The sequence below is a fragment of the Lagopus leucura genome, unplaced genomic scaffold (assembly GCF_019238085.1).
Source record: "Lagopus leucura isolate 7727_CA_CO unplaced genomic scaffold, USGS_WTPT01 Super-Scaffold_100001, whole genome shotgun sequence".
NCBI classification, from domain to species: domain Eukaryota; kingdom Metazoa; phylum Chordata; class Aves; order Galliformes; family Phasianidae; genus Lagopus; species Lagopus leucura.
Window position 1 is genome coordinate 91688788 of NW_024962262.1, and position 11979 is coordinate 91700766.

Here is an 11979-nt window from a genome sequence, read left to right on the forward strand (position 1 = left end):
GTTGCTGCTCGGCCCCGAGGCGCGGTGCCGGGGCCCGGGCGGTGTGGAGGCGGGCGGTGGTGCCCGGGTGCTGCGGGGCGCGGCTGGGCGCAGAGGGCCTCGCCCCGGCGGGCTGCGGGCTGCGGAACCGCCGAGTGCAGCCGGGGCTGCGGCTGCGGGCGCTGGCGGACGGCAGCGGCGCCAGGGGGACGCTGCGGGGTTCGGCGCGATCTGCGTGGAAAAGCTCCGTTCCCCTCACGAGGCGCTCGGATGGGTGTGCGTAGCGATGCGTGCAGCGTGAGACCTCCATGCTTCCAGCGTGCTGGTTGTTCTTGCAGGTGGGAAGCAGCTCTTTCTCCAGGCGGGACTCGGGCTCCCGGCGTAGAACGGAGGGTCAGAAATAATAATGTCAACGGAGACTGGAGTGTGGCTTTTTGTTTTCACCGTGAAAGAGCAAGATGTGTGCCTCACACCTTTGCACATCCAACACCAAGGACGGTGCAGAACTTAATCTGTACGTTCTCTGTCATGAGCTCATTCCGTTGGATCTTTTTGACTCCATCCTATTGTTTTCGACCCTGTTCAATCATTTCAAGCAGTTCTTTTTTTTTTATTGCAGTTTTTCTGTGCAGCAAAACTATATTAAATAACTGTGAAATAATATTTCTTATGTCTGAATAAAATGGTGGCATAAAGCAGAAAGCTGATGCCAGAAAATGGAATTGTGTTGGTGCTTCTGAGAAGTCATTCTAACTCAGCCTGCACGTGGTTTTTTTGTTGTTGTTGTTGCTTTTTGTTTGTTTGTTTGTTTTGTGAAGATGTAAGTATTTGAAAATGTTGTAAGGAGAGATGGAGTCATCAGCACTTGAATGATACCAAACTGATAGGATAAGTGTACCCAGTGATGAGTGCGTTCCACCCCATTTTCTTCATGCCCAGCACTGGGACAGCAGAGCTGGAGTCAGGTGCATGCCAGGTGTCTGGCTGCCAATGGCAAAGCAAGGCCTACAGCATCCACTGGTGACATGCGAAAAGGCTGGCCTATTTTTTCAGCACATCTTCCTCCTATCATTTGCAGGCTGTGAAGTGCTTTGCTGTTGTGGGTAAGCAGCACCTTTTCAGTAGGCACAAGCAGCTGCCAGTAAGAAGGAGAGGCCCAAGCAATTAGCGCTTTCACGGTAGTTTTTCCCTCTCGCTCTTAGTGCTTTACTTCTCCGATTCTACTCATTTTAATAGAAGTATACCGTGAGGCCTCTCATACCTCTTCATTGCTAAGATCATGCCAAATAGGGAACCGCTGAAACGACAGATGTGATTTAGGTGTTCAATAGTATACGTGAAATTCACTTCAACTTCTCTTTAGGAGGACTCTCCACTACAACTAGTGCCCTCTGCCTATTTCAAAGAGCTGTCAACCTAAGGACACCTCACATGCAACGTAGTTAACAGCTATACGGAATGGATATATGTGCTGCTAACCAGAACCGCCGCATTTTGTGTCCACTATGTGCAGTGGGAAGCACAGAGCTTCAGGAGTTGCAGGCAGCCACCTAAGGGACCTGCAGCAGCAGGAGTATTTTGTCACCCTGTATGAGAGATGAGTAAGCCAAGGCATGCTAGTGTGGTCAGAAAATAAAGTGCCTGAATTTCTGCTGCCTGAGATTTACTGTGTCTGCAGTGAGAGAGGGGACTGTATTTCCCTGGGCTGTCAGTCAGGGCCTTCTGCACACACTGAGGTCATAGAATCATAGCATTTTAGAATCACAGAATCATAGAATGCTAGAATGGCCTGGGTTGAAAAGGACCACAGTGATCACCTGGTTTCAAACCCCCTGCTATGTGCAGGGTCACCAACCACTAAACCAGGCTGCCAGGGATGACGGGAAGAAGAAGGGAGTGGGAGAACAGTGAATAATTCTGGCTTTCCATTTACGATTTTAGGCAAATTAGTCTCTTTGCATGCCCGCTTGGAGGCATTTCTGGCACTAGTCAGCCACTGCTACCAAAAGTTGTATGGTGCCATCCAGGGCCTGCGAGAAATATTTTAGGAGACAGCCAGTATGTGCTAAAATTTTTCAAATTATTTGGATATTATTCGTTGTTTTAAAACTTCACAGGAGTTTCGCTTTTAGTCTTTTCAGCACAAACTTGCATTGTTAAATGTCACTTTCCTGGCACTTCCATGGAATTGGGATTAAAAGTTTGGTGCCTCCACCTGATGTCGTCATCTGCTTACATGTATGCCTGTGTGTGGCCAGCACCAGGCTGCACAAGTGTCCTTCAGCAGAGGTGAAGCAGTCTGCTCAGCTGCACACACACTAGGGTCTGGGTCTCCAGCCCCCTGCATCCAGGGCATTTGCTGGAGTTTCTTAGGGTTTGCCTGTCTTGCACTCAACTGGCAGTGGAACTCCTTTCACCACGCAAACTCATGTCCTTTCTTAATTCATCCATGGCATGACAAGTGGCCCATGGACAAAAGATCTGTGCTCAGATCACAGCCTTTTTGGATGTGCTCAGGTCTGAGCGGGGAGCTCAGACTCAGCTGCAGCCTGGGTCTGCAGGCCCCGGTTCCTCCAAACCGTGTGGCCAGCTGAGGGCAGGAAGGCTGTAAGGCATCTCTGCCAGCATATGCTTCATCTGCACCGAGCTTTGGAGCAGCCTGGAGAAGAAAGGCTGAGGCAGATGAGGCCTTGCTGAGCCTGTCCCACTGCTGCTGCTTTTTTCTTGTGACTCGTGCCCACCCACGGTCCAGGGACAAGTGTGGCACCCTTCAGGTTAAAAAACAGTGGAGCAGGACGACGCATTAGTCGGCCTATTTTCCTCCTCAATGCACTTGTATAACATGGTAACATTAATATCAATTTATGTGCAAGTGCTGAAGGGAGGAGGCATTTTATCTGGCCTAAAGCTGCAGGATATCCACCTCAGAGCAGGAGCAGAGGCACAGGATTGGTGCAGAACTGCCGTTCTTCAAGAACCACACTTTCAGGAAGTAGCCCTTCCCACCTCAGTCCCTTTTAGGAATGCTTTCAGTTTCTTGAGAACTCAGCAGAGGTTTGTAGAAGTCAAAGAAGAGGCCAGCTTCTGTTGGCTTATCCACAGGGGACTGTATTTCTTTGCTCCCATCCCCTACTTCTGTTATTTTAGAACATTAAAATTGTCAGGATGTTTTCTTCTGTGTAATTTCTAGATGCTATTCCTAAACGTCCTCTAGCTGTGCACCTACTTCCTGCTGCCTTCTATTAACTCTTCTTCTCGTTTTTATGCCTCTTTTTACTAGCAGAGCAGCAATAACTGCAACCCTCTGACAAAGCCAGCTACCAAGATGTTGGATTTTGCAAACTATCTCTGGCCTAAGCTGCAAGCAGTTTATCTAACAGGTGAAACAAGAGGGCAGGAGGGGAATGGGCAGGTGAATTGACTTGACAGGAATCTCACAGTATGGTAGCAGCAAAATCAAGAATAAAATCTGGGCTTCTAAGACTCAGTGCATTGTTCTGTAAATTTTTTTCTCTGGTGCTCTGAGATCTCTCTTTCATAGTGCTGCCCTTTTTCAGTGAAACAGTACTACACTTTCTCGAGCTACTACTATTTATTTTTTTCCTGCCTCAGAATTGAGCAATAAGTTAGCCAGGGCATCCAGGACCATACAAGCCTATCACTGCAGTGGAGATTGCTTCTGATTCCACAAGACATTCAGATGTACATTAAATGGATATATGTTGGCTACTTACGAGTGTAGGTGAAATATGCAACTGCGAGCACAGCACTAAACTCGGTAGATTTTCCTTGTCATTATACAAGTACTCTACGCTACAGAAAATATGTAAATCAAACAGGCCTACTCACCTGAGCTCGTGTAGCCCTTTGAGTTAGTCCAGTGCAGGCAAATCAGTTTCCACAGCTGACAAGAAGAGAGCAGCCGAGCTCACTCTCCGTAAAGACTGATTCTTTCAGACTCACTGACGAAGTCCCTGTGAGAAGCTGAGCCACAGGACTGCAGCCTTCCTTTAGTCCTTTGATTTTGATTCTTGTAACGTTAAGTCTCATGTAAAGTGCCATGTTATTTAACTGTTTTAAGCACAGAAAGTGATTAGAATGCTTTTTTCATTTCAGAGCTACTGAGTAGCTTTCTCCTTCCTCCACTCAGGGGCCTCTTTATCCTATCTGTTTCTTGTGTTATTCAAACATTTACTTATTTATTTGCTTGTTTTCCCTTTTCTATAAATGTTCGTGGTACTTTAAAGAAACTACAACTCCAGCCTCCAGGATCCCAACAGAGACTTCAGGCTGCTTCACAAAGATATATTTGCTTCTGTCTAGAGGAACAAGGACAACCAAGGAGCAAAACATTTTTAGGCTGATAAGCCCACTGCTTAGCTGAAGAGGATGTCATTGAGCCTGTGTTCGGCCAGTGCCAAATTCCTACAGCTACTCAAATGAGAGAGCAGCACCTATTAGGTGTGAGCATGAATTCTTACAGCTTGGTGGACCTGACGGACGCACGTCTCATTGCCCCACTGCCAGGCCTGCAGGTCCCCCGGATCTGAGACCATGCACACTTCTTTGGCAGCACAGTGCTGCTACCATTTATGAAGTAAACATTGCAAGTGACCATTTGACCCTAAATAACAAGAGCATGCATCAGTCTCTTAACCACTCAAAGACATTGTATTTGGCTCATAGCTTGTTACATATTGCAGCTCTACCGTTAGTGATCTTGTTCATCTCTACAAGTGAGAGGTCTCAAGGAGGCAGGGATCAGCATCTTATTCCCTCAGCTGGTGGCCATGAATAGTGCGGTATGGAAGTCTTGGCTCACCTCCGGGCAGAGGGAAGAGGAACTCCATTCCTCAGAGCCAAGATGGGAGACAATACCTAGCTATCCCTTTTTGAGGAATTGCTTTTGAGATGAAAATTACTAGCTTTGAAAAAAATGATATAGAGAGAGGAACAAACCTGGATGGATTTTGAGGCCTTCCAGGAAATACAAAAATAAAAAAAGAGAGAGAGAGAGAGAGAGAAAAAAGAAACAATTCATGCCTTGGACAAGTGTAGCCCACTATAAATATTCTTGCAGTAGCAAGGCTATTCACTGCTTCAGTGCATCCAGGTGAGATGCCTCATGAGAGGAAATTAAACCAGAACATGCCATTGTTCTGTCCCACTGGGTTAAAATGGGCAAGGTGAAACCTAAGAAGGGCACTTTGCTCTGCTCCAACAAGGACCATTGGCAGGCCAGCCAGTAAGAATGAGCCCATTTGGAAATATATAGGGTGCCTTGCTGTATGCTTCTTAGCGTGGCTGTTCCCAGAAGTTTGCATTTTGGTTTCCCAAATGACATGCAGAAGTGAGGAAGATACTGTAATCTATGTAGCAGACAAATTCCATGCTGTCTGCCATCCCTGCTTGTCTCAGCCCACTGGTGGTATATTCCCTTATTGTGACTCCTTGCAGCTCTTGCTGAAGCATTTGTTTGTGTGGAGCTGATCAATATTTTAAGTTTTGACTTCATCAGCAAACATTCAGTCTGGTAATATTGGGCCATTCTTTTCAAATGGTGTTTCTTTCATGTTTGAGGAACTGTGTTGAGGAATATTAGTAATACCTTTATCTGCATGAAAATCTGAAATGTTCAGAATTTTTATTTTTAAAACATTTTTAAAATATTTCATCTTAAAACAAACAAAAAAAACCCTTAAAAATACTTAAACCAGAAATACAGTATTTTGTAGGGCAGTTTCCTGGTTCTCAGTGTCAATTGTTGGCTTCAGTGTAGGTTTTGGAAAAATAATTAGGTTAACACAAGTAGTTTTGTTGTCCTTCCATTACTTCCTCTTACCCCCCTCTCCCCCCAAAACCATCCAGCGATTTGAAAAATTGGTGGTTTGCATAGTTTTGCCTTATTTTGCTTTTCAAATGGAAGTTGTGGGAAGGCACGCAGAAACCTTAGGTGAGATTTATGGTCTGTGGTGGATGTCCATAAAGAAACTTTAAACCTGTGACTTAGTTGAAGTTCTGCTGAGAAGAATTCAAGTTGTGCACGCTCCACAGAGCTCAGATTAAGTTTATAATTATTTTTCCTTCATTCTTACATTTTTGGGGTGACTTGTTGCTTCCACTCCACTTTTCCTGCCTACATAAAAACATTATTTTTGAAAGTACCAGAGCACCTTGCATATAAACCTAAGTCCCCATCAAAAGGAGTTTTATATTCACATCTACTGATTTGGAGGGAACTGTTCATGCCCGTGAGTTATGCCTTGGCATGACCTTGGCACTTCCAGAAGATCTGTCCATAAACAAGAAACCCTATGTCCCCAAAGGTCTGACCATCTCTGTCTTCCTTATGAAGCCTGAGCCTTGTGCCAGGCACATTTCTTGCTCCAAAACTTTACATTTAGTGAGCGAAATCCTGACAGTGTGAACAGCAATGATGCGAGCTCTTTTGCACTACAGTGAGGTGTTTTCCTGCTTGCCAGGACCTCTTATTTTGTAATAGAGATGCCAACAGCTTGTTTGGAGATGCAGTCTCAGATTTCTCAGTCAGCCAGGGCTGCGTCCTAAATTTTTGTTACTAGAAAGAATTGAAGGAATTGGTTGTTACGAACATGTTTGCTCATATAGCTTTGGAGTTTATTTTTATTCCTTCATTTTCTTCACTGTGCTTCCGTGTGGATAGGCAAAGTGCTGAAAGCCAACCAAGAATCGCCCCCCGCTGCCTCATCCATGTGAAAGACCATCTCCGCATTCTTCCGTAACTTCAGTCACAAGAAAACACTTCAATATTTGTGCTTTGGGGGTACAAAGCCATTTTTGTCCAGCGTTGAAACATTGTGTACAATGATTACTGGAGTGGGTGGAGCTAATACTCCCTTTAGGGGAAAAACCACACCAACAGCACTGGTGGAAAGCTCTAGGAGGCAGCGCCAACAGTGCCAAGCAGAAGAGCAACAAGAGAAGCTCATGCAGCACAATAGGCCTCGAGCAGGGTGACCAGCAGCGAGTCACTCACCCAGATGATCATTGCAGTAAATAGGGACTGTAGGAGCAGATGAGGAAGAAGACAAATTAATCAAGGTCCTCATTCCTTGTGGAATTTGGCCCTAAGGATTTTGAGGCACTGCCTCTGAGTTGCAGTCTTTATATGTTTTTCACTGCTCCAAGTGGTGAGAAAATAGGTATTGTGTCCCTTTTACAAGAAGAAAACTGAGGCACAAAGAAAAATGACACTTTCCAGGCTACATTAGAAGATGCTGATCCAAGAGGACATTGTATTGAGTTTTCCCTGGTTTTAAGTTGCAGACGTAAACTCAGAAGCATCCCTATCTTCTATGGGTGCTCTGTGAATTGGCTCAGAGATCTTCCAGTGCTGGTCAGCATGACGGAATGAGTTTAGTGTTTCTAATATTCACCATGCTTTCACTTTTCTACTTATGTCATTGCCACACACTTGCATCTGTTCTCAAACTGGCATTCAGTTCACTCTCTTGGTTTGGTTCTGCACCAGTGCAACTCCTCAGTCAGCTGGAAACAGCTTTCTAAAATGTGTATTTACAACACTCTGCATGCATTATTTCGTTAAAAAAAAAATCATGAAATAAGAAGCTAACTCATCAATGTATATACACATGTATAGAAGCACTTCTTGTCTTCCCTCACAAACTGATGTACACAGTTAGCAGCACTGTGTAAAAAGAGTCCAGTATCAAAGTCTCTTGAAATTATTGGAAAGGATCACATAAGGGTCAGTCAGCAGGAGGCAGTTAGAAAACCTTTGCTGTTTGAATGTGATTGGTATTATTTAGATCTCAGCATCTTTGGATCCACACATGTAGGTGGTACAAACACGCACAGAGGAGTAGAGAAGAAACAGTGGATGTGCAAACTCTTCTGTTTCTTTTTCTTAACACATAGAGGATTAACTGGTGTGGAAAGTGTTATTTCCTTAAGGACAAACCACCATAGTCTTTCATGTTATGGTTGACAGGAAACCCTTTACCTTTCTATTGCAAATGAATCCATTTCCTTAGAATATTTTCATGTTTCTTGGGCAACATGAAGCAAGCAGAATGTCTGTCTTCATTGAGCTGTTTGCAATTACTATCAAAATAAAAAGTTTAATTGTAAATGACATCCTCACATGGGCATTCTCTTAAAAACAAACAAACAAGAACAATGAGCAAACAAGCAAAAAATGTCCAACCAGCTTCCTGGCAAGAAGCAAAGGGTATTGGTACAAATATCAGCTTTGCTTAATTCCACATGCAGTTCTCCTTTTCAGGAAAACAGCAGTGCTTTTTGTGGGGTCTCTAGCCACACACAGGCAGAACCCAATTTTGTGTGCCTAGTTTGTGGAGCTATAATATGTTGGCAAGCTCTTTCTCAGCAGTTACAATGAGCTAAGTAAATGCCCACCAACACAAGCAAGATCTCCACAGTGCCACCTGCCTGTTAAAATACTTGCAGAATTAATACTGGCCTGAGCTTCATTATTCACATTATACAAATTTATAAGCAGAAACAGCTAAATACATGGAGATGGGGTAAGCATGGAAGTCTGAATGTAGGCTATTGCCAGGTAAGTTACCCAAAATGTACTTCCACTGGCATGTTTGTGAAATTCTTCGTATGCACACAAGGATGAATGTGGTTTTTTCCTAAAATACCTTTCAGCATAAGAAGCAGTGTGAGTGTTACAACGTATATCCCTTATGAATTTGAACATTAAATCAGTGAGCCTGTATCCAGAATGTTTTATTTTGTTTGCAAAATAGGACAGGAAAAACAATCAAACATAACATTAAAACATGAAATATGCAAACGAGAAATGTAGATTGTACTGCAATATGAACTGTGATTGCAAAAAGATTCCAGAAGCTATGGCAAGAATCACTTCAGCTATCTGCTACTTCAGTAACTCCAGATGTTTTACAATTATTAATTCTCCAAGAGAAACATTGTCAATCCGAAGGAACTGGCAGAAGTGGCCTCAGAGTGGTACGAGATGGACCAGCCTTGTTTCACAGGTGGCTGGCTGAGCTGCTTTGAACATCAGTGCCTCTAAATCATTCAACAGTTGGACACAGCTTGTGCCTGGGAGGCTAAGAACCTGCACAGCTCCTAACAGCAGGGTGGCTGGAGAGCAAGCACCTCACCTTTCAAATTCAGGGTAGGGCCCATCTGTCCATAGTCCTATAGGAAAATAACTTCTAGGAAAATGAGAATGCATTGTACAGTGAAACTCTGCTGCTGAGGTAGGTGGTTCTAAGCTAGAGATTCATTTTTTTTTTTGTACTTCTTTTGTCGTTGTTGTCTTTATATAAATTTGGTTTGATTTCTGACTGTAATCATTGACAGTGTGGGGAAAATGTCTTTGTGACTATTCGCATGTTTTGATTTGTGCCGAGATGTTCCACCATCTTCTGACAGGTTGGAATACGCTTGGTCCAGCAAGGTCCACCCAAACAGGAATGTGGGGCATGCATTTATTTTTATCTCCATCATCTTTGCTTTTCTTTTTATTTTTTTTCTGCATATTTTTTTTTTTCTTTTTTTCCATTCAGTTTCCACTCTGATGGTTGCTGTCTCCACTGTTTCTCCCATTAGATTATTTTATTGCTTTCCTTGTTTCAGAATTTCTCCTTACACTGAACACAACCTCAGTAGCACTTTAATATGAAGGAAAAATGAATTCATTTGCAGCCACGCTCCTTTATGGTTCAGAGCTGGTAATAGGTATAGACTCCTTCCCCAAAAGTAGTTTTTCTATAATCAACCTTATTGGTTAAATGAAAGGACCCAAATTCTTCTGGGCACTTTCTTGCTACTGTGAATAATAATGCACTTTCACCAAGGATTTTGTTGTGATTTTACTCATCTGTGACACAAAGAAAATTATGTTGTTGCTTCCTGTTAAGACCATTCAGCATCTTCCCAAGACAAGATCCAGCTGGTGAAATCTTGGTGCTGTTTCTGTTGGCATACCAACCTTTATTTAAAATCCTTTGATCTCTTCTATTCTCCTGCTTTACTCAGAGCTTTTACAATGACACTAAAGGAAGTACAAGGTGTGATTTTTTTAGACTATCATCCCCTTGCTGGGGTCTGTAGGGATCAGCTGATTTCTATCTCATGGCAGTAACTGAGTACATAAGTTGTCACTGAAACTCACTGCCTTATTCTGCAGAACTTTTGTGCTATTGGAGAAATTGTAGAAGTTAATTCAGAATAAGTGCGTGTATGTGTGGGATGAAGAGGAGCATAACAGCCTACAGAACTCAGGTGTTTCAGTATCATGATGTCTCAATATCAAGAGGTATACCAAATGTCCCAATCCACTACTGTATATATGGTGAAGTCATATTTTAGCATAATAATCAGATATATGCCAAATTTCTCAGATGAGGAAATCCTCATTTTCTCACTCCCTGTGGGTGCTGAGATAATACAGCAAGGATGCTAGCGCTGTGTCAACTTTTATCCTTTCTCAGTACATGATGCTCAATATTCACATCCTGTTGATCTTTGTCCTCTGCACTGAGATCTGTGAAAGGCTGTTAGGAAACTGTTGTGGTGCTGCAGGATGCTGAAGCCATGTAGTGCCACCGTAACTTTGTTTCAACCAAAGATTTTATAGAAATATTAGAATTACTTCTCATCTCTGGCTAAATCCAAGGTTCTATTCCCCAGTACCATCTAACTAACATCTTTTGTTAATATAACACACACATGCCTTTAAAATATTTTGAAAACATTTGCCCATCACATGTTGTAATAGAAAACTAACCATTAAGAAGCAGACTTCCTTGCTTATTCTCCAAGGGTGAAATTCAATTATGCAGAGGAACAAAACAGGGTTTATGTACCTTCCAAGTCCCTCATAGTCCTATTCATACCGACTCTTTACACAGGAGTAAATTCTACCACAAAGGACCAATTTTGGGGTGATGCCTGAGTTCCACAATCAATTACATTTTGTCTGTAGGACCCCTGTCGGTATTGTATGTGGAAGATGGAAGAGATGCCAAGTGGAGTTTTATGCCCGGTGGGCCTGGCTCCTACCCAGCTGAAGTCAGTGGAACTTCTGCCACTCCTTCCAAAATCAACAGGATAGCTCCTCCGCTCGCTCTTTATTTCTCCTGCTAAACCACAGATTTCTGATATTTTCAGGCACCCGTGCTCATCAGCTTGGAATCCACACAAGGCTGGGTTTCATAACAACAAGCAGCCCAGATTCTTTCAAATTTGAGCAGACAGAAGAGAATAAGGTGAGTCATTTTTTTTTTCCCCCTTGCTAATCTTGACTGGATGCTGCAGGTTTGCCAAAGATTACTTGAGTTTTCCCCTAACTAAGGTGTGAGTGAAAGCTGCAGCAGTTTGAACCAAATAGGGCTGTTGGTTTCTTTGGTTTTATTCTTCATTCACTGGAAAGGAACAAAAATACCTGTACAAAACTATTTTGGTGACACCTTCTCAGCTGTTTGCATCTATCAATGTTACTTGAAAATTACTTACTTGTTACTTGAAAATACATTGTATTACCCTCCGTAACAGTCTCTCCTAGTCCAAAGCAATCTTTTGTTCCAAAAAGGTTCCCAGCTCCTCGCAGAGAGCTCCCAGCACCTTGCAGGCCTGCTGGAGCCTTAGAACTGAATGGAAAGTCTCTAAATGGCCTCTGGGGCTTGGGTAGTGAGCTGCACAGAGGCCAGGAGACAGCTAGCACCATCAAAAGCATCCAGCAACCGCTGACTGCCAGTGGGCCTTCGAATCATTCAGATGACTCTGAAAATATTTATCCCAGGGCTGGCTGTGAATTCTCAGCAGTACAGAGCATATGAACGACAGTCAATAATTTCATGCTTTGCTATTTCTTTTGTGTCAATCTCTTTGTAAGCATCCCTTTGGCTACAGTGTTTACTTATGGTACAAATGTGTACTCTGTGTCAAAATGGAATATTTATTGAATACATTTACTTCGAGCCTGTTTAGTTATTAGCT